The sequence below is a fragment of the Onychomys torridus genome, chromosome 2, assembly GCF_903995425.1.
Source record: "Onychomys torridus chromosome 2, mOncTor1.1, whole genome shotgun sequence".
Lineage (NCBI taxonomy): Eukaryota > Metazoa > Chordata > Mammalia > Rodentia > Cricetidae > Onychomys > Onychomys torridus.
The window spans coordinates 142,268,397-142,287,635 of NC_050444.1; the positions used below are offsets into that span (position 1 = coordinate 142,268,397).

General features: G+C 47.2%; 1 protein-coding gene across 2 annotated transcripts in view; it reads left to right on the plus strand.

Moving 5' to 3' along the window:
- The first annotated feature begins 1,872 nt into the window (after nt 1-1,872).
- The window catches only part of Phc2 (polyhomeotic homolog 2), a 107,146-nt gene continuing 89,779 nt past the window's right edge, over nt 1,873-19,239 (plus strand). Inside the window, exon 1 of one of the 2 annotated variants that reach the window (XM_036177749.1) lies at nt 1,873-1,987. The gene's annotated coding sequence lies outside the window, so the exon portion shown is untranslated. The remainder of the gene's footprint in view (nt 1,988-19,239) is intronic. The other variant, XM_036177746.1, reaches the window with a different exon arrangement.

The following is a 19,239-nucleotide window of genomic DNA, read 5'->3' on the forward strand; positions in this document are numbered from 1 at the left end:
ATTACAGCGCTCATAAAACTGCTTCAAGGAGCCTGACTTATGGCTGCTCGGCTTGCCAAGCTCCTCTTTGACAAGGAGCCACTTCGGTAATTTGGTGCTAGGAGATGTGCAAGAGAAACCAGGTCCTTTGAGTCCAGGAATTATTTATGGTCTCGAGAAGAGAGAATGTCATTCGGAGAGATAACAAGCCTCCACCAGCACAACAGGCTGTTTAATGTGCCACAGGGGATGATGACAGGCAGCTTCAGTGTCCCAGTGCCAGGAAGGGAGGAGAGATCTGAACACATGGGTTGTCTGTCCCATGGGAGATCCTGTGCCAGATGTAGAAATGACCACAGCTATCAAGGATGGTGTCTTACCCACTGGACCAGGTCTATATTACATGATGTTATACATTAATTCTTTAACACTTCCAACATTCCCATCCTGTCTTGTTAGTGAGGAAACTGAGCCACAGACAGGTTATATAGCTTGCTGTAGATCACACAGCTGATGAGTGTCCAATCAGGATGTTATTTTAAGTAGGTCTGCCTCTATGTTTGTGCCCATAAGCACCACACAGTCACAGTTTACAAGGAAATTGAACTTTAAGTCAATTTGGTGAGATGAAATGTTTATATGTTTAAAATGACCTTGAATAATCCCCTTAAAGTGCCTAGACAGTTCATTTAAACCATAGGGTCTGATCTATGAATCCACACATGCTACTTCACATCAATGAGCCACCGGGCTAAACAAGTCCATATGGGAATGTTGGTGCTTTTCGGTGAATTGTATGATCCACAGAGGTGAAGGCAGAGAGACAGGGTTCTAGAGTCCTCTACCAACTTGGTGACTCTAATATTTATCTTCTGTGACCTTAATACATGCCACTTGTCACAGAATGTATTCCAATCTTGAGTGATTAGGGATGCCGTTCTTATGCCTAGATCTAAATTAACTGAGCCCAGTATAATGAGATCCCATTAGAATATAGCTTTTGAGCCAGATAAGCCAGGATTAGCATCTATTGCCTGAGGTACCTAGGAGGGGTAAATGTGGACAATTTGCTTGCCCTTCCAAAAGTGTCTGGATTTCTAAAGTGGCTATAGCAATACCGAGATTCAGTTGCATATAAAATTTCTTATAGCTTGAGCATAATTCCAGGAATTAGCTGTTGCCTCCTAACAGTTCTTTGGCCCAGGGCAGGTCCCATCATCTCCAGGCTTCATTTCTGTCATCTGTAACATGGGTATAAGACTTCTGCCTCAGAATGTCGTTGTAAGGCAGTGCAAAGCTGTACAGGTGATGTGTGATGATTCTCTCAACTGTCTGTATAGTCTTTTTCTTGACTCTTTGTAATTGTGAGGGAGAAAAACGCAGGAGGGTCCTGACCCTGAAGTTCTCAAGGCTCCACTTTTTCTGTGAAGTGTGGTTGTATGACTTTGGGCGAGTGGCTGAGCCTCTGTGAACATAATAAGCTTGCCCCACTATCAAGTTAAGTTTATGATATGTACTTCCTGACGTTACCCCGAGAGTTATCTGCAGAATAGTGTTAGGCACGTGGTTTAAGTGCTCAGAGCGTTTCCGGAATCTGAATTTCCCTAGCAAGGTCAATTTGAGGTGCTCTCCATACACAGAGTAGGAAAAGTACGCAGTGGTCGCGGTGCGGAGCTCAGGTAGCTGAGATGCTCCCGGGGGACTACAAGGCTCCAGCGCCTCCCCCCTCCTTCGCCCTCCCCTCCGTTGCCATGGCCACCGGTTCAGGCCCAGAGCAGGACCAAGGCGTGTTCAGGTCAAGCTCCGCCTTTCCTGAGTGGTCATTGGCTGGAGCAGCCACGTGACACGCTCCGGTATGCTAATCTATGGTAATCGCCCCCAGGCTCCTCCTCCGCGGGCCGCGGCGGGGCAGCCAGCAGGGTGCGCGGCGGAGAGCCGAGGGGGCGGGCTGAGGGGCGGCCCCGGGAGAGCGCGGCCAGGTGGAGGAGGAGCGCGGAGGCCACCGCAGGTAACGGGCGGGCGCGTGCGCGCTGGGGCCGGCTGGCGGCGGCGGGGCGGCGCGCGGGGGACACCCGGCGCGGCGCGGCGGGCTTAACCCTTTGGGCACCCAGCTGTCACGGTGCGGCGAGCTGGGCCGGGCCGCGTGAGGCTGGGCAGCGCGGTGGACACCCGCTCACCGCGGACCCGGACCCGGCCGCAGTGAGGACCGCGGCGATCTCGCGGGCCCGGGACTCGCGGGCGACTGTGAGAGAGCCGCTGAAGTCCCTTGCAGTCGCGCGATCTCGGGGGCGCGTGGCCTCCTTACGTGGAGAGGCCCGCCCCCTGTGGCCCGTGTCCTCGCGGGGACTGCGGGGCACACCGGGGTCTGGCCTGCCCACTGCGCTGCCTGCTCTGCAGCGGCCTGACAGCCCAGCTACTAGCACTTTTGATCCCTAGTTAAGCCTGGTTGGGGTTGCTGGAGGGCTAAGGCGAGATGGAGCCAGTGGGGGCGGGAGCCAACTGTGGCGGTGGTTGTTACTGGAAGGAGAAAACAAGAGCTATCTCCTTAAGCAAAAGCAAGTCCCAAGGTACGAGAAGGAGGAGTATCCAAGGCAGGCACTGCCCCCTCCCTCCCCCCCACCCCCCCACCCCCGGCTCCCGTCCTGTTTTCTGACCTGACACGGGTAGGGAAAGATTCTTGCAGGGCACCGGGGTTTGTTGTCATGTCCAGAGGAAGCTTCTGCTTGGCTTGAGTCTCTAGCGAATTTCTTACATTGCTAGGTTTAAATCAACTTCCTCCTCCCTCTCCGCTCCTAGGTCTGCTACAGAAATGTTGTCTTCTAATTACCCCCTCCCCCAATTCACTAAGACGGGTGGTCTCTTTAGGCTCGTGGTGTAATTTAGCCTTGGCCACAATAGAAATGCTAGCGCCGAGATGTGCTGCTAATATCAAGCCGCCGCCCCCCCCCCAGAGGTTTAACGTGGAGGGGAAATGCTCGCGTCTCCAGGGTATGAAGAACAGCCTAATGTGCCGTTGTGGATGGAGCTTACTTTATGAGTCTTGAAGCGTTTGTTCCCAACAAGGGGGAACGTGCTTCCAAGTGAAGAGCTGCAGCAACCAAACGGAGCTCTGCAAATGAAGTGCAAAGTGTACTTGTAGGCTGCTCTTGGTGTATTTATCCACTCAACGAGGAACACTTGGTATATGCGCCAGGCACTCTGTTGTGTCTAGAGGAGGCAACACTGAGGAAGGTAATTAGCCCTTGTCCTCAGGGAGGTGGTGGGAGAGACAAAATTGTTAGCCAACGTGATAACAGAACACCAGATGGGGGAGCAAGAACGAATCTGTTCAACGTGTCTAAGGCCAGAGAAGGCTTCCCAGAGAGCACGCTTCCGCAAGGTGTTGAAGGGTGGATAGGAGTTTGTCACAAAAATTAGAAAGGACACCAAAACAAAGTTCATTGAGGGCTCCCACTAAGGAAAATTGTATCTCACAGGAATGGTCCCCTCCCTCTTTTCACTTGGAAAATGGCTTTATATTGCAATCATGTCGCCTTTCTTTATCATGTAACTTTTAAAAAGCTGGCTTATATGCCTCGTTGCTATCACAATTTTCCAGTGATATTTTCCCAGTCTCCCCTCCCCCGCCCCCGTGGGCTTTTTTGAGCCTCACTCTTGGTCTTTGTCACCCACGGCTTCCGAGAAAAGGTTCAACAGGTGGAAATGGAAAATGGTGGTCCTCAACAACCTCAGGGTAGAGAGCCTGAACCCTGGGCACAATGCTCGGCACTCAAGGCAGCATCGTAGGAGAGCAAACGTAAACCCCATGCCAAAAAGTCATTGTGTGGGGGGGCAATGGTGAACCTCGAAACTGAATCCCAGAGCAGTAAGATCAGAAGCTAGAGAGTGAGTCAAGGAAGGATTGTAGCTGGGATGGTTGTACACTCCTGTAATCCTAGCGCCACATACAGAGTTCTAGGTCAGCCTAAACAGAATAGTGAGTTCCAGGCCGACCGTAAATTGTGTAAACAGGCCGGAACCTGCTGTTAATGCTGCCAGCCATGCACAACAGCCATGAGTCTGACAGCTTGAAACAGCTGTGCAGAACGGGACCGGCCCAGCTCCTGCATAGGCTATTTCCTGTGCCACCTCCTTCCTGGTCTCTCTCCCTCCTTACTACTAGCCTTCCCTCCCTTTAGTGCCATTTCCACCTATGATTTATTTCTGCAGTTTCTTAAACTGAGATTCTTAACTATTGGAGCCGATTTCCAGAACTGCAGTCAGCTGACCAGCCTGTTTTTACTTCCTGGTCATATGGAAGCAGAGCAAGGATGGGCCCAGAATGTAAAAGATGGACCTCATCCCCAGAATTCAATACATGTTTGAATCAGATAAAGACCCGTTAGCTTTACTTAACTGGAAATTTCTTTTGTGTGTGTGTGGGGGTGGGGGGGGGGGTGGGGGAAGGTATATATGTACAATGCCTGTGTATATGTGATGTGTTCAAATGTATGTGTGGTGTGTGTGTATGTGTGTGCAGGCATGCACATGCCGCAGCATATATGGAAGTCAGAGGACAACCTCACCTGTCAGTCCTCACCTTCCACCTCTTTGAGGGTCTCTTTGCTGCTGCTGCTGCTGCTGCTGCTGCTGCTGCTGCTGCAGCTGCAGTACCGTGTGTGCCAGGCTAGCTGACCTGTGAGCTTCTAGGGGTTCTCCTGTCTCCATTTCCCACCCGCCAGGAAAGCACTGAGTTTATGACACTCAGGTCCTCGCATTGCATGGCAGGTATTATATCCACTGAACCATCCCCATGTACACACACCCAAATTTCTTTTGAGAATGAATCATACTAAGTCTTCGAAGTATGTCAAAGGTTAAGCCAAGTAAACAGAGGTGGCTTGGGTGGTCCCAGCTATGCTCTGGCCTAGCAGATTCGGTCAGTGCTGTGAGTATGAGCTAGCCCTTCAAGCAGTCCTCTCCTTCAACCTAGTGACTGAACACCTACTTGTGTGCAAATCCCATGCAGCATTTGTGCTTTGGAGGAGACAGGAAATGAGGGAGGTGGTGTGGGTTGGGGTATTCACAGTTTAGAAGGATCTGAACCCTATTTCTACTGTACTAGCCATATGGCTTAGGGTAAACTCCTTGACTTTGGTTTCTTCATTTGTAATGATGCCACTGGCTTTGTGTGTGTGTGTGTGTGTGTGTGTGTGTGTGTGTGTGTGTGTGTGTATGTGAAGTAAATGGATCCCAAATGTAAGGCAGCAGTCAGCACCACTTTGAGCTGTAAAGTATTACACTGATTTAGAAAGGAAAATCATTCAGCACTGTGATTCCCAAGGAAGAGTTGTTCAGAGCCGTGGGAGAGCCAGGCATGCTGGTACATGCCTATAATCTCAGCATGTGGAAGGTAGAGCTTGGAGGATTAGGAGTTCAAGGTCATCCTCAGCTATGTAATGACTTTGAAGCCAGCTTGGACTACAGGAACCCCTCTCTCAAAATTCGAATCAGGAGAGCTGGTTTAGTGGATCAAAGCCCTTGCCTTGCAAGCCTGACAGACTGTTCCCTGGAGCTCACTTAATAGCTGGATATAAGCCAGGCATAGTGGCGCACACCTTTAATCCCAGCACTGGGGAGGCAGAGGCAGGTGGATCTCTGTGAGTTTGAGGCTAGTCTGGTCTACAGTGTGAGTTCCGGGAGAGCCAGAGCTACACAGTAAGACCCTGTTAAAAAAAAAAAAAGAAAGAAAGAAAGAAAAAAGAAAAATCTGGATGGGAAACATCGTGTTTGTAATCCCCCCTTTTCTTCGGCTGGGAAGTGGGAGGTGGACTGGGGAGAATGACCTGGAAACCCATTGGGCCAGCCACAAGTACAGTACTGCAGGGGAAGTAAGAGCCCCTGCCCTGCTGAGATGGAAGATGAGAGCCAGCTCCCTACAGGTGTCCTCTGATGTCCACACGCAAGCCACAGCATGTGCCTGCCCCACCCCTCCCTCTCACACACATGCACACACAAATAACAATAACAATAACAATAATAATAATCGCATTAAACAATGAAAGCAGCAAAATGAACTCTGAGCCATGATGGATTCTTCTGGAAGGAAGATGGGAGGAATTCCCAGACAGAAAACACAGTGCTCATAAAATGTGAAGCCAGCATGTTTTGAGAGCTTCAGGGATCAGCTGACAGGGCTGACCAGTCCAGCCAGCTCAAGATCAAGTAGACAGATTGTAGGATTAGAGGAGCCAGTTGGAGGCATGGATCGGCAATCTAAAAAGTTAAGGTTCTATCCTACAGTTGGGAAGTGGAAGATTTGGGCTTAGGTAAGTGTGGTGTCGTGAAAATAATATTCAAGAAGATTCTCCACAGTATGGTGGAGACTGGAGTTTGGAGAAATTGGACAGCACAATCAGAGAGTTACTTACCCAGTGTGGCTGGGACAGGGTAGGAACAGGGGTGCTGTGCTGAAAAGAAGTGAGTCCAGCCAGTAATGAGCAAGACTGTGACTGGAGATCAAAGACAAGAACAAAATGACACCAGTGTAGTCTTGACCCTGGGTGGAGAGTGAGCCAGACCACAGAAGACTGGTTTAGGGAGAAGAAGAGGTAAGTGCTTAAGTATCTCGAACTCAAACTCAGGGGGAAATCCGTGTTCTTGGGAGCAGGGGGTGACTGGTGTTCCAGAGAGAGAGAGATCAGGGAGTCTAATACGGAGACTGTAACAACGGAAGCCTTGAGGGTAGCGGAGCTCACTGAGGTAACAACATAAAAATACTAGTGTTGAGATCTGAAGATGAAGCCCAGAGGTAGCCTCCTTTAGGGAGCCGGGGAGGGCTAGAGTCCACATGGCAGAGAACAAGTAGTATGCGAGAAACAAAAGCACTGTCCAACTTAGTTGTGTGATGCGGGCATCCCACCCACCATCATGTGTGGTGTCTCTGGTGGACACATGCCCAGACAGACATGCTGTTGGCCACGGGTATATAGTATCACACAAGTCAAGGGAAGGAAAGGGTTGAGGCGGAGAAATTAGCTGCAATGTGAAACTGTACAGAGCTTGTGAGGAATGTGTGTTTTATCTAATAACTAGGAGGCCATTTATAACTTTTTAAATGATAACATCAGTTTAGCTGGGGGATCGGGCATAGGAACACTAGGGAGCCGGACAGGAAGAGGTGCATAGCACAAGGCACAGATTAGAAATGGCAACAGTGGGTAGACTATCCTTGCATGTTCGCCACTGAAGGAAGGAATGGGATTAGACTTAGCCTCCCTGTCTGCCTCATAAGTTTGTTCTAAAATATTCTGTTTCTTTTATACCTTTTACTGGCAGTTTATTTCTGTGTGTGCACACACTTGTGTCAGTATGTGTGCATGCACATGCATGCATGTGGAGGCTAGAGGACAGCCTCAGTGTGTGTGCGTGCATGTGTGTATGCATGTGTGTATGCATGTGTGTGTGCATGTGGAAGCTAGAGGACACCCTCAGTATGTGTGCATATATGTGTGCAGGCATGTGAGTATGCATGTGGAGGCTAGAGGAGAGCCTCAGTGTGTGTGTATGCATGTGTGTATGCATGTGTGTGTGCATGTGGTGGCTAGAGGACAGCCTTCCTTGTCATTCCGAAGATGCTACTAATCTTGAGGTTTTTATTGTTATTGTTTGTTGTTGTTGAGACAGGGTCTCTTGCTGGCCTGAAACTCACAGGTTTAGAAAAGGCTGGCAGGATCCCAGCAAGCCACAGAGATCCACCTGTCTCCACCTCCCAGCTCTGGGATTACAACAGCACATTGCTGGTGTTTCCAAAACAAGACAAAATTATAAACAAACAAACAAACAACCTGTGGGTTATGTGGTGGACCCAGGGCTTCATGTCTATATGGCAAGCATGTTACCAACTAGTCAGCTTCCCCACCCCAGCAATTCACTTCTTGAACTTTAAAAATTGCTATCTGCACATTGTTTCAAACAATAACCATAGAGTTTCCATTTATTGAGTGCTTGCTGAAGACTGGGAATTTTGTTCTTTACCCCATTAAATTCTTCACAATCCTGGAAGAAATTGCCTTAAAGTCGCTTAGCAAATGAGTGTCAGGATAGGGTCTGTGACTCAGGGATGGCAAGCTATGACTCAGGCTTTACACATGACCATGCTGTACTGTTTTTGGAAGCAGGACTGGCTCTGTGAAGCTGCAGCCTACATCTTGAGCTCAGAGGGCCGTATGCTTGCCTTAATGCCTCGTGGCTGCTGTCTTGTGATCTTGACTGTTGGGATGGGGCATGCTCACACCAGGGCTTCTGTGTGGAGGTCAAAGGCCAACCTCTGGTATTGATTCTTACCTTCTGCTTGAATAGCTGGCACATGAGCTTCTGGGACTCCTCCTGTCTCCATGTCCCATGCTTTGGCGTGCTGGGAGTACAGCCATGTACTAACACATCCAGCTTTATGTGGGGTGTAGGGATTTGAACCCAGGTCTTCATGCTCGCACAGCAAGCAGGCTTGTCTACTAAGCCACCTCTCCAACCCTTGAAATCTTTATCACTTTTTTTTTTTTTTTTGAGCTGAGGATCGAACCCAGGGCCTTGCACTTAGAAATATTTATCATTTTTAACAAGAGGCCCTGAGTGTTCATCTTGTGATAGGCCTTATAGATTACGTAACCAGTTCTGGCTGAAGGCATTAGCAAGATGCCTACTGAGGCTGGAAAAGCTTTCTCTTTCTTTTTTTCTTTTCTGTGGCCCTTATTTTGGGTATGTGGTTTGGTGGCCCAAAGTCCTTACTGTGCTGTAGTAACCAATCATATTTCATTTGTTCCTCACATTTTGGGGACTGTTTGGGTCTAGAATGGTGGTGTAGAGGACAACAGGGAAGTGTTTTGAACTTTAAGTTGATACCAGCCAGTATGAGAGAACAGAGAACTAGGCAAGCCTTACTGGATGGAACTGCAGTCCTGGGGATACCTTCTGTGCCCACTTAAAACTAAATGTGAGTTCACTTTTTTCACTTTTGTGGTCATTTGCAAGGCATTCGTTCATGGGAGGTCTAGGAGACTTTTTCATCTGCCGACAGAGATGGGGTGAACAGGTGTGCTGTGATTGTTGCCCTGATCTGGGACCCTAACCAGGCAGTGTTCCTCTTCCCCTCTCAAGCCATGGACTCTCTGTAGGGTGGAACCACGGGCCAGTTCCCACAGCTGTCTACACTGCTCCTGGCACATTCTTGCCTTTGTTCCATGCTCTGCTCATCTACGCACAGGGGCAGTAGAAAACAGGAAGTCCGTTCTCCATGCTCTTCCTCCTTTGTGCGTTCATTCATAACCACTTGTATTGACAATGAGTTAAGTTTCTGTGTTCATGGTTATTGCTGCCTCAAAACCATATTCCACTCACCCCTTGTTCCCCACTGCTCCATGTAATAATTTAACCAAATACTGACCAAATCCTGACGTAGCTTGAGACTAACCAACCCATTGGTCAAGTCTTGCTACAGTAGGTGAGTGGTGGTCTCCCACAGTAGGTGAGTGGTGGTCTGCTACAGTAGGTGAGTGGTGGTCTGCTACAGTAGGTGAGTGGTGGTCTTCTACAGTAGGTGAGTGGTGGTCTCCCACAGTAGGTGAGTGGTGGTCTCCCACAGAAGGTGAAGTGGTGGTCTCCCACAGTAGGTGAGTGGTGGTCTCCCACAGTAGGTGAGTGGTGGTCTCCCACAGTAGGTGAAGTGGTGGTCTCCTACAGTAGGTGAGTGGTGGTCTCCCACAGTAGGTGAGTGGTGGTCTCCCACAGTAGGTGAGTGGTGGTCTGCTACAGTAGGTGAGTGGTGGTCTTCTACAGTAGGTGAGTGGTGGTCTCCCACAGTAGGTGAGTGGTGGCCTCCCACAGTAGGTGAGTGGTGGTCTCCCACAGTAGGTGAGTGGTGGTCTGCTACAGTAGGTGAGTGGTGGTCTGCTACAGTAGGTGAGTGGTGGTCTGCCACAATAGGTGAGTGTAGTCTAGGTCCCATGGAATAAGGAAGCAAACCGGGGGCTCTGGATGACAGAGATTCAGGACCTGGGTCTGCTGCAGTACATCCTTAGTACCTGTTGCTATGGAACACCCTCCCAAGCATATCTGCTTACAACCACCAGGCTCTCTTTTTCTGTTAAGACTCATCCCCAGTGTCCTTTCTCAGGGGCCTTTTCAAGCTCACTTTCTCTCCCATCATCCTTTCTGCCCTGCCACCTCATAGGACTCGTCACACTGTTGCCATTTCTGGGGACTGTATCCCCCGCCCCATGACTCTGTTCCTAATGCTGTTCTTTGAAAGTAATTAGATGCATCATAAATGGCTGTTGAATGAATTGTATACTTCCACTATGCTCTAGAAAACAGCAGAGTCTCCAGGCTTGTGCCCTGTGATAAACACACTCTTCTTTGTTCCCCTTCTGTAGACGCATGTGTCACTGATATTAAAGGAAGAAATGACTACATAAGCGAAGAGCACTCGACCTGGCTTCTCACCTGCTGGGGTGAGGACTGCTTAACCTTGTTGCAGGCTGTAGGTCCCTGTACCATCCCTACTCTGGAGCCAGCTCTGTCCCTCCTAAATAACCACGTATGCTGAAGTCAGCAGTGGTTCATTGTTGATGGCAAGGTCTGTTTGCAGCTTACTGCTGTATTCCCAACACCAAGCTGTCTGATAAATACTTGTCAAATGAATGAATGAAACTCCATTCTTGATAGCACATGCCCCCTTCCTGCCACCCAGGTCCTGAATCTCTGTCATCCAGAGCCCCCAGTTTGCTTCCTTATTCCATGGGACCTAGACTTGTCACCTAAGCTCTTGACTCTCCCCCTGCTTACTCAGAACTAAAGTTCCTATATATCTCTTGATCATTGTAATATATTACACCCCAGGTGCCCATAGGAGAAGATCCCTCTTTCTACCCGCAACCAAAAATATCCAGAATTCATGTGTTGTTCATATCTAGAATTACGTTCAAATCTCTAAAGAAAGTGAGCAGAAAAATACATTGGAAAGGGTAGGCGGGTTCTAGCAGTGCAGGGAATGCTCTGGTGCGGGTGTCAGATGCTGTCTGATGGTGGCAGGATGGGAAGACACGTCAATTAGAGGAAAGAGAAGCCCCTTACCCCAGAGTCTCTTTAAAGCCTCTCACCAGCTAGGAGAATGCCCACACAGTTAACCTCTGCTGTGAAGATGTGTTCTTTTCACATAGAGATGGATAGCCATGAACCACACTAAGGCCTGACCGTCTGTGTCCTCACATAGGGCTGCACTCCCCTCCCACACGTTTTCTGGGACTCGAAAACAAGACTACATTTACAGTGACGATAGCCATGCTTCTTGTCGCTGGGTGACCTTACCATTATTAATGCTGTCAGGTGCCCCCAGGAACCACCCTGAGGTCCCCCTCAAGTTCCTTGGCAACCAGGTGCCCCGATAGCTTTAAACCTAGCAAAAGTCATGTCTGTGACAACTGTAAAGGCAATGCATTGTGGGAGCTGGAGATGCTCAGTGGGGAAGAGTGCTCGTCCCTCCAGAGACTGTATCAGGCAGCTCACAGCCACCTGTAACAGTCAGGTTTTCTTCTGGCCATCCCATCACACTTGTAGAAATGCAAGCACACACATGCACATTAAAAAACAAAACAAAACAAAACAAAATGGTTTCTTAGAGAAGCCCACAGCCATGCCTCTGAGTGTGACTTCCTGTCTTTGGACTCACTCTCTCTCTCTGTCTCTCTGTCTCTCTGTCTCTCTCTCTCTCTGTCTCTGTCTGTCTGTCTGTCTCTCTCTCTCTCTCTCTCCCACCCTCTCTCTCTCTCCCTCCCTCTCTCTCCCTCCCTCTCTCTCTCTCCCTCTCTCTCTCTCTCCCTCTCTCCCTCTCTTTCAACACTCATATTTAATGTCCATACTAAAATGCTTTTAATAAACCTCAACTCTGCTTCAAAAAGAAAAAGTTGCCTGCAATCTTGGCAGCTTCATCAAGTCCCTGAACATTCGTTTGTAAACCAATCAGTGAATCAAAAGGGAAGAGAAGCCAGTGTGTAAATACAGTTGCCGGCCAGGGATTTCCCTGACAGAAGTGTGTGTCATAAGAGTGTACACAGGACAGACAAAGCTGTGGGACCTGAATTCCTGTCCTTTCTCATGGGATCAGTGAGGCTCGAGGTTTTTCCAGGCCTTGAGGAGGAAGCTCTCTAGGGCAGGGCAGCTCTCCAGGACAAATGATGGCTGTCACAGGGCGCCTGTTCCTTTAGGTAACTATCTGGAAGCGAAAAGTTCCTGTGAACCCATTTACTAAATAGGACTGTTTTATTTAGCAATTGTTTATTCGGCACTTTTTCAAACGGTCCATTGCAATGGTGGCAAAAGCGTGGCCGTAGTGTGCAGGCTGTAGTTCACACCTAGATGTTTTGCAAACTTGACCCTAACTTACTTTTTTAAGTATAAGGAGATCTAAGCATTTTAAAAATGTTTTGATGCTTTCGTAGAAACAGTGTAACACTGGGCATAATAGTGCATGCCTGTGATTCCAACACTTGGAAGTCTGAGGCAGAAGGATACTGAGTTCAAAGCCAGTCTGGGCTACATAGTGAGAGCCTATCTTCAAAGAAAAGTGGAGGAAATGGATCAAGGAGATGGCTGGGAGGGGCCAGTAAAGGCACTCAGCACCCAAGCCTGACAGACATAGATGTCCGAAATCGACAAAGTGGAAGGAGAGAATTGACTCCTGCAAGCCGATTCCCTTGTGTTCCGTGGCCTGTGTGGGTCTACCTACATACATACATAATACATACATACATACATAATACATACTACATACACATGCACACCCACACACAAATAAATAATGTAAAAGAAAGTAAGTGGAAAGAGTGTGAGCAGTTTATCTCCTGCTGCTTCTTTTGTTTGTTTTTGTTTGCTTGATTTTTCAAGACAGGGTTTCTCTGTGTAGTTTTGGTACCTGTCCTGGATCTCGCTCTGTAGACCAGGCTGGCCTCGAAACTCACAGAGACCCGCCTGCCTCTGCCTCCTGAGTGCTGGGATTAAAGGTGTGCAGCACCACTGCCTGGCTTCCTGCTGCTTCTTACCTTTGATTCTCAGTAAAATCCTCTTTCTGACTCCTAAAGCAGAATCTTGAGGTAGGTTTCTGCCTAGGGACAGAGTCATTTTTGCTGCAAATAAGGGACCAGGGAAGGACACATCTGTCTCCATTGTGGCTGAGATTACAAAAGCCCCCATTTCTTACCCCTTTTCTCCATGCTTTGTTGGAAAGAAGTGTAATTTTCAAGCCTGTTGTGCCTTAGTGTATGGATGGTTTGCTCCATGAGTGCCTGCCACTGGCCTGAGTGGAGCAGGAGACGGAGGCCAATTGGAGGGACACTTAGGTTCCAGCCGTGTCTGCCACTCAGTCCCACCTGTGCCCATTTCTTCTTGTGTTTGGTAGGAATCCCCATAGCCCATACCTTGAAGAATTAATGAAAAGAACTAATGAGATGGTCTAAGGCATTTGCTGCGTAGAGGCTGCGTTTGTTTGCTGTGACCCTATCTAATTCTGTTTGAAATGGGGACACTGAGATGTGCAGAGGTACAGAGCCTTCCTGGAAGTTGCAATACTGAATCTGGTCTCCAAGAATTCTCCTCCTTAATTAAGTACTGATGTTCTTCCATTCCAGTTAGCAAGAGGGAGAAAGGCAGAATTCAGATAAAAGGAAAGACTTTTAAAATAGAAGCTATTTAATCCCAGCACTCAGGAGGCAGAGGCAGGCAGATCTCTGTGAGTTCAGGGCCAGCCTGGTCTACAGAGCAAGTTCTAGGACAGGCTCCAAAGCTACAGAGAAACCCTGTCTCGAAAAAAACCAACAAAAATTAAAATTAAAATAGAAGTTACTTACAGAAGATAAAGTATATGAACATGACATCATGTTTGTCTCCAGTGCATGTAACTGTGACCTGTATATATCCAGGATGAATATTAATGGCTATGAATTTGACCTGACACATTTCCATATTTGTAGATGTCAAGGTCATGGACACCCCTGCTAAGTGTTATTTCTTTCATTTTTCTATTAATAACTCCAAAGTGTTTGTTTGAAAAATAGAGTTTTTGTTTATTGTATCATCCATGACCTGACTCTGTTACTTAGGAATAATGCCAAGTATAAACCTTTTCATTATAACTTGGTCTGTGACAATGTGCTCCCATCCCCCAAGGGAGAAAAAGCAATTAGGCTTTTATTAAATTTTACAGCAAGGGCTTAATTTTTCACAGCATTGCTGGCAATGATTATTTGTCCCTTATAGAAAATACTTAGAATCAAACCATTTTTATGAACTGTTCTTATTCTTTTTTAAAATGTTTTTTTGAGAATGTCATACTTGAACACAGCTAGGTGTTCTTAATCCAATCCTGTTGAAAAATCAGAATTAACCTACTGGCTGAGAGTAGCTCATTTACTCCCAGTTTGGGAGGCATGCCGGGCCCTGGCCTGAGGCTGGCTGTATTAACTGGTCTTGTGTGTCAACTTGACACAAGCTGGAGTCATCAGAGAGGAAGGAGCCTCAGTTGAGGAAATACCTCCATGAGATCCAGCTGTAAGGCATTGTCTCAATTAGTGATCAACAGGAGAGGGCTCAGCCCATGGTGGTTGTTGCCATCCCTGGGCTGGTGGTCCTGGGTTCTGTAAGAAAGCAGGCTGAGCAAGCCATGGGAAGCAAACCAGTAAGCAGCTCCACTCCATGGCTTCTGCATCAGCTCCTGCCTCCAGGATCCTGCTCTGTTTGAGTTCCCATCCTGACTTCCTTCAATGATGAACAGCAAAGCCAAAGTATGTAGTTGGTTTTTTTTTAAACTCTTTGGGGGCCCACTACCCAGCTCCCAAATAAATACATGGAGACTTATTTTTACTTATGAATGCCTAGCCTTAGCTTGGCTTGTTTCTAGCCAGCTTTTCTAACTTAAATTCTCCTGTTATCCTTTAACTACATTTTGCCTCTGAGCTTTTTACCTTTCTTTATTCTATGTATCTTTCTTCCCTTCTTACTGTATGGCTGGCTGGCTGGCTGGCTGGCTGGCCCCTGACATCCTCTCTCCTCCTTTTCTCATTCCTCCTCTTCCCTAGATTTCTCCTCCTATTTGTTCTTTCCGCACGCCAGCCCCACCTATTTCTCCTGCCTCGCTATTGGCTGTTCAGCTCTTTATTAGACCAATCAGGTGTTTTAGACAGACAAAGTAACACAGCTTTATAGAGTTAAATAAATTGCAGCATAAAAGAATGCAACATATCTTTGCATCATTAAACAAACATTTCACAGCATAAACGAATGTAACACATCTTCAACTAATATTCCACCACAGAAGTGTACGCCAAGAAAGCCCATTCCTTCCCAACTTGCGCTTTGGTCATGGTGTTTGGTCGCAGCAATAGGAACCCTAAGACACTGGCCATTCCCAGGGGAGCAGCACCATGGCCCGGAGCTGAGAGGCCCTCTTTGCCCAGAGCAGGAGCTGCCTTGGGTTTCAGCCACACATGTCTCCCCCTTGCTTCCTGTCGCCATTCAGTATATTTGTGCAGAGACTGAGTCTCTTGGCCCTTGAAGCTTCACTGTCCCTCTTCTGAGCCTCCAGTACTGTCAGCCTCCTGAGATGGACGTGATACTCTCTGGACCCTGCTTGTCATCCCTCGTTCACTTAGGAAGTCCTGTCTCAATCCCTCCTTTCCTGCTTCTCAAGGACACGGGTCTCAGAATCGTAATTGTCCTTTCCCTCTTTTCCAGCAGTGCCCTGCCTATGACATCACTGTCCCAAAGGAGTAACTTCCCTGCTCCTACATAGGAGGAAGTCAAAGATGAGATGGTATTTCTACTTTATTAGGAGATGGGGCTGTGTGCAGCATGGGCTGTACTACATACCGATGGCTGAGAGTACCATTGATTGAGCATTTACATTGTAATTACGTGAAGCTCTTATCTCATGCTCTCAACAGTTCTACAAAGGAAGTCAGGCAAATTAAATATACCTTCTCCCAGTTTTCTTGACTCTGATTAGTGGTCTTAGAAAGAAAGCTATTTTTAGGGCCAGAGAGATGACTCTGTGTGTAAAAACTGTGCAAATGCCTGAGGACCAGAACTCAGTCCCTGAAACCCATGGAAAGGGACGAGAAGAGATCTGACTCCACAAAATTGTCCTGACTCCACATGTGTGAATGAGTACACACGCGCACATTCTTATAATAGTAATGACAATAATGAATTATATATTTTTAAAAATGTTTTATTTGAATCACAAGAAGGCTCAGTGTGTTTCCAGGAATCCCCGCTAAGTCTGTGATGAGATTCATAGGTGTATGGATTTGAGGCTGTGTGTGTTAACATCATTCAGCTGCTTCAGTCCTTGGGGAGATTCTGCTGTGGCTTGGGACTAATTTCAGGGGACTATGAATGGAATATGGCTTCTGGGCACTGGTAAGTTTGTTGTAGAGAGAGCCAAATATCCTTTACAAGTAAGTGATAAGTTGTAATTGCCGTACAACACAATTTATGATGTAGGCTGGATAACGACTCCTCAAATCTAGAGCTCAGATCTCTGGGACCTGCAAACATTGCCTCAAAAGGAAAAGGCTCTTTGATGGTGTGATTAAGATAAGGATCTTGACCAGAGAGAGTGTCTTGAACTGTCCAATCACGGACATCCTGGTGAGAGGGAGGCACAGATAGGAGGCGGCAGCCTGGGCTTAGAGACACAGATTGGAGTGATAAGGCTTGAGCCTTAGGGAGTACTGGAAGTTCCCGGAAGCTGGAAGACTTGGCAACAACCCTCCTTGGTCATCACGGGGGTGTGGCCTCGCTGGCTGCTTTGGTTTTAGCCCAAGGAAGCTAATATTGTACTTCTGGCCTCCAGAATGTTGAGGAATTGCATTTTGTTATTTCAAGCCACTAAATTTGTAGAAATTTGTTATGGCAGGAATCAGGGCGAACACAGTGAGGACAGTCACTTACTTGCTTCATCATTCGCTTTGAGGGCAGATATATGAAGACAGCCATTAGCTGGCACATGGATAATTTCACCAGACATGTATGTAGTGTTTTCTGCATACTAGGCTCTGGATGAGCGTTGGTCGTGTTTCTACTTTACTCTGTGTGTGTGTGTGTGTGTGTGTGATGGGATGTGTGTATGTGTAATGTGTGTGTCTGTGGTGTGGTGTGTTTGAGCGATGGGAGATGGGGGAATATGTGGGGGGATGGTGTGTGTGTGTGTGTGTGTGTGTGTGTGTAGAGTGGTGTTTGTGTGTGCACACTTGCACACATAGCTGTGGAGACCAGAGATCAACCTCAGATGTCATTCTTCAAGAGGTACCATTTTGGTTTTGGAAGCAGGGTCTTTACTGGGACCTGGGGCTCACCTATCTGGCCCCAGCCACGTGCCTGTCTCTGTCTCTAGGATACAAGCATGTGCCACTGTAATCAGCTTTTTGTTTGGATTCTTGGGTTCTGGGGATCAATCCCAGGACCTCATGGTTGCATGGCAGGCAGGTACTTTACCCACTGATCTCTCCGACACCCTCCTTTGTGTGTGTGTGTGTGTGTGTGTGTGTGTGTGTGTGTGTGTGTATGTGTGTGTGTATGTATACACCTTTAATCTTCGTAACAGTTATATAAAGGGTGTGCTGTTATCATCTCCAGGTGTAGATGAGGAGATTGAGGCACAGAGAAGTTGAGTAACTTGGTTAAAGTTAGGCAGCTGGTGTACAGTGAGACTTATATCGCACCCAAGGGAGCTGAGGCCATGCTGCTCAGCACAAGGTCCTCGTCCTCAGGGGACAGAGGCCGGTGACAATGTCTGCAAGCTCCCTGTTGTCTGTGGCTTGTCTGCACTTGTCCTCCTTGTTAAGGACCCTCCATCTTTGATACTTTCAGGATATTCCCTGTGGGTCTGGCTTCTGAGGGATTTGGGCATCACAGGATGAGTAGATGGCTACCCTCTTTGGTTTCCTAGACATATTCATATAATATCGACATTATATCTTCCCTGAATATTCGGTGGAATGCACAAGTAAAGTCATCTTGTCTTTGTAGGAAGGTTTCAAACCATTTAATTATTATTTATTTCTTTGTTTTTGTAGACAGGGTTTCTCAGTGTAGCCCAGACTGTCCTGTTGGAACTCACTTTGTAGACCAGGATGGCATGGAACTCACAGAGATCTGCCTGACTCTGCCTCCCATGTGCTGGAATTTAAGGTGTGCCCCACCACAATTTTTTTAAAGATTTACTTACTACATATACAGTGTTCTGCCTGCATGTATGCCTGCAGGCCAGAAGAGGGCACCAGATCTCATTACAGATGGTGGTGAGCCACCATGTGGTTGCTGGGAATTGAACTCAGGACCTCAGTGCTCTTAACCTCTGAGCCATCTCTTCAGCCCCACACAAATTATTTTTAATAGATACAGTGTAACCAGCATGGTAGCACATACTTATAATCCCAGATACTCTGTAACAAAAATATAAAAATAAATAAAATAAAAAAGAGAGTAGGTGAGATAGAATTCTTCAGCTTGTCTGTTTCTTCATGTGTGAACTCTGATAGTTTGTCCATTTCACCTGAGCTGTGTAGTATATTAGCATAAAGTAATCCATCGTGCTGCCTCACGGTCCTTTAACGTCTGTGAGATCTCTGTCTCCTGGGTTTTTCCTTCCATCACTCTGGCTGGATGTTTGCAGTTTTACTGCTAGTTACAAAGAACCAGCTTTTCGTTTGGAGGATTTCCCCCCACTTTCCCACTCTGTTTATTTTGCCCCCCCTATTTCTTACTTCTTTACACTTTGTACCTCGTTTGCTCTTTGCTTCCTTCTTAAGATAGAAGCTGAGGTTAAAATCCCAGAGCTTTCTTTTCTAGAATGGGTAGTTTGAGGCTATAAAACCCTTCAAGTACCACTTATCTGTCTCTCACGGATTTTGTATGGAATGCTTTTTCATTTCATTACATTCAAAATATTTGCTAATTTCCCCTGTGATTTATTCCTTTACTCGTGAATTATTTTAAAGCTCGTTCTTTCTCAAATATTAGGGACTTTCCTAATGGCTCTCTCTAACTGACTTCAAATGTCATTCCATTGTATGCTCCTATATGTAGTATATAGTCCTGGCTAGCCTTGAACTCACAAAGGTCTGAGTGCTGGGATTAAAGGCATACACCACCGTGCCCAGCCTTTAACATTTTCAATAGTACAGTTATTCTAGAGTTCATTTATTCACTGTCTGAAAAGCTCATTTTTCC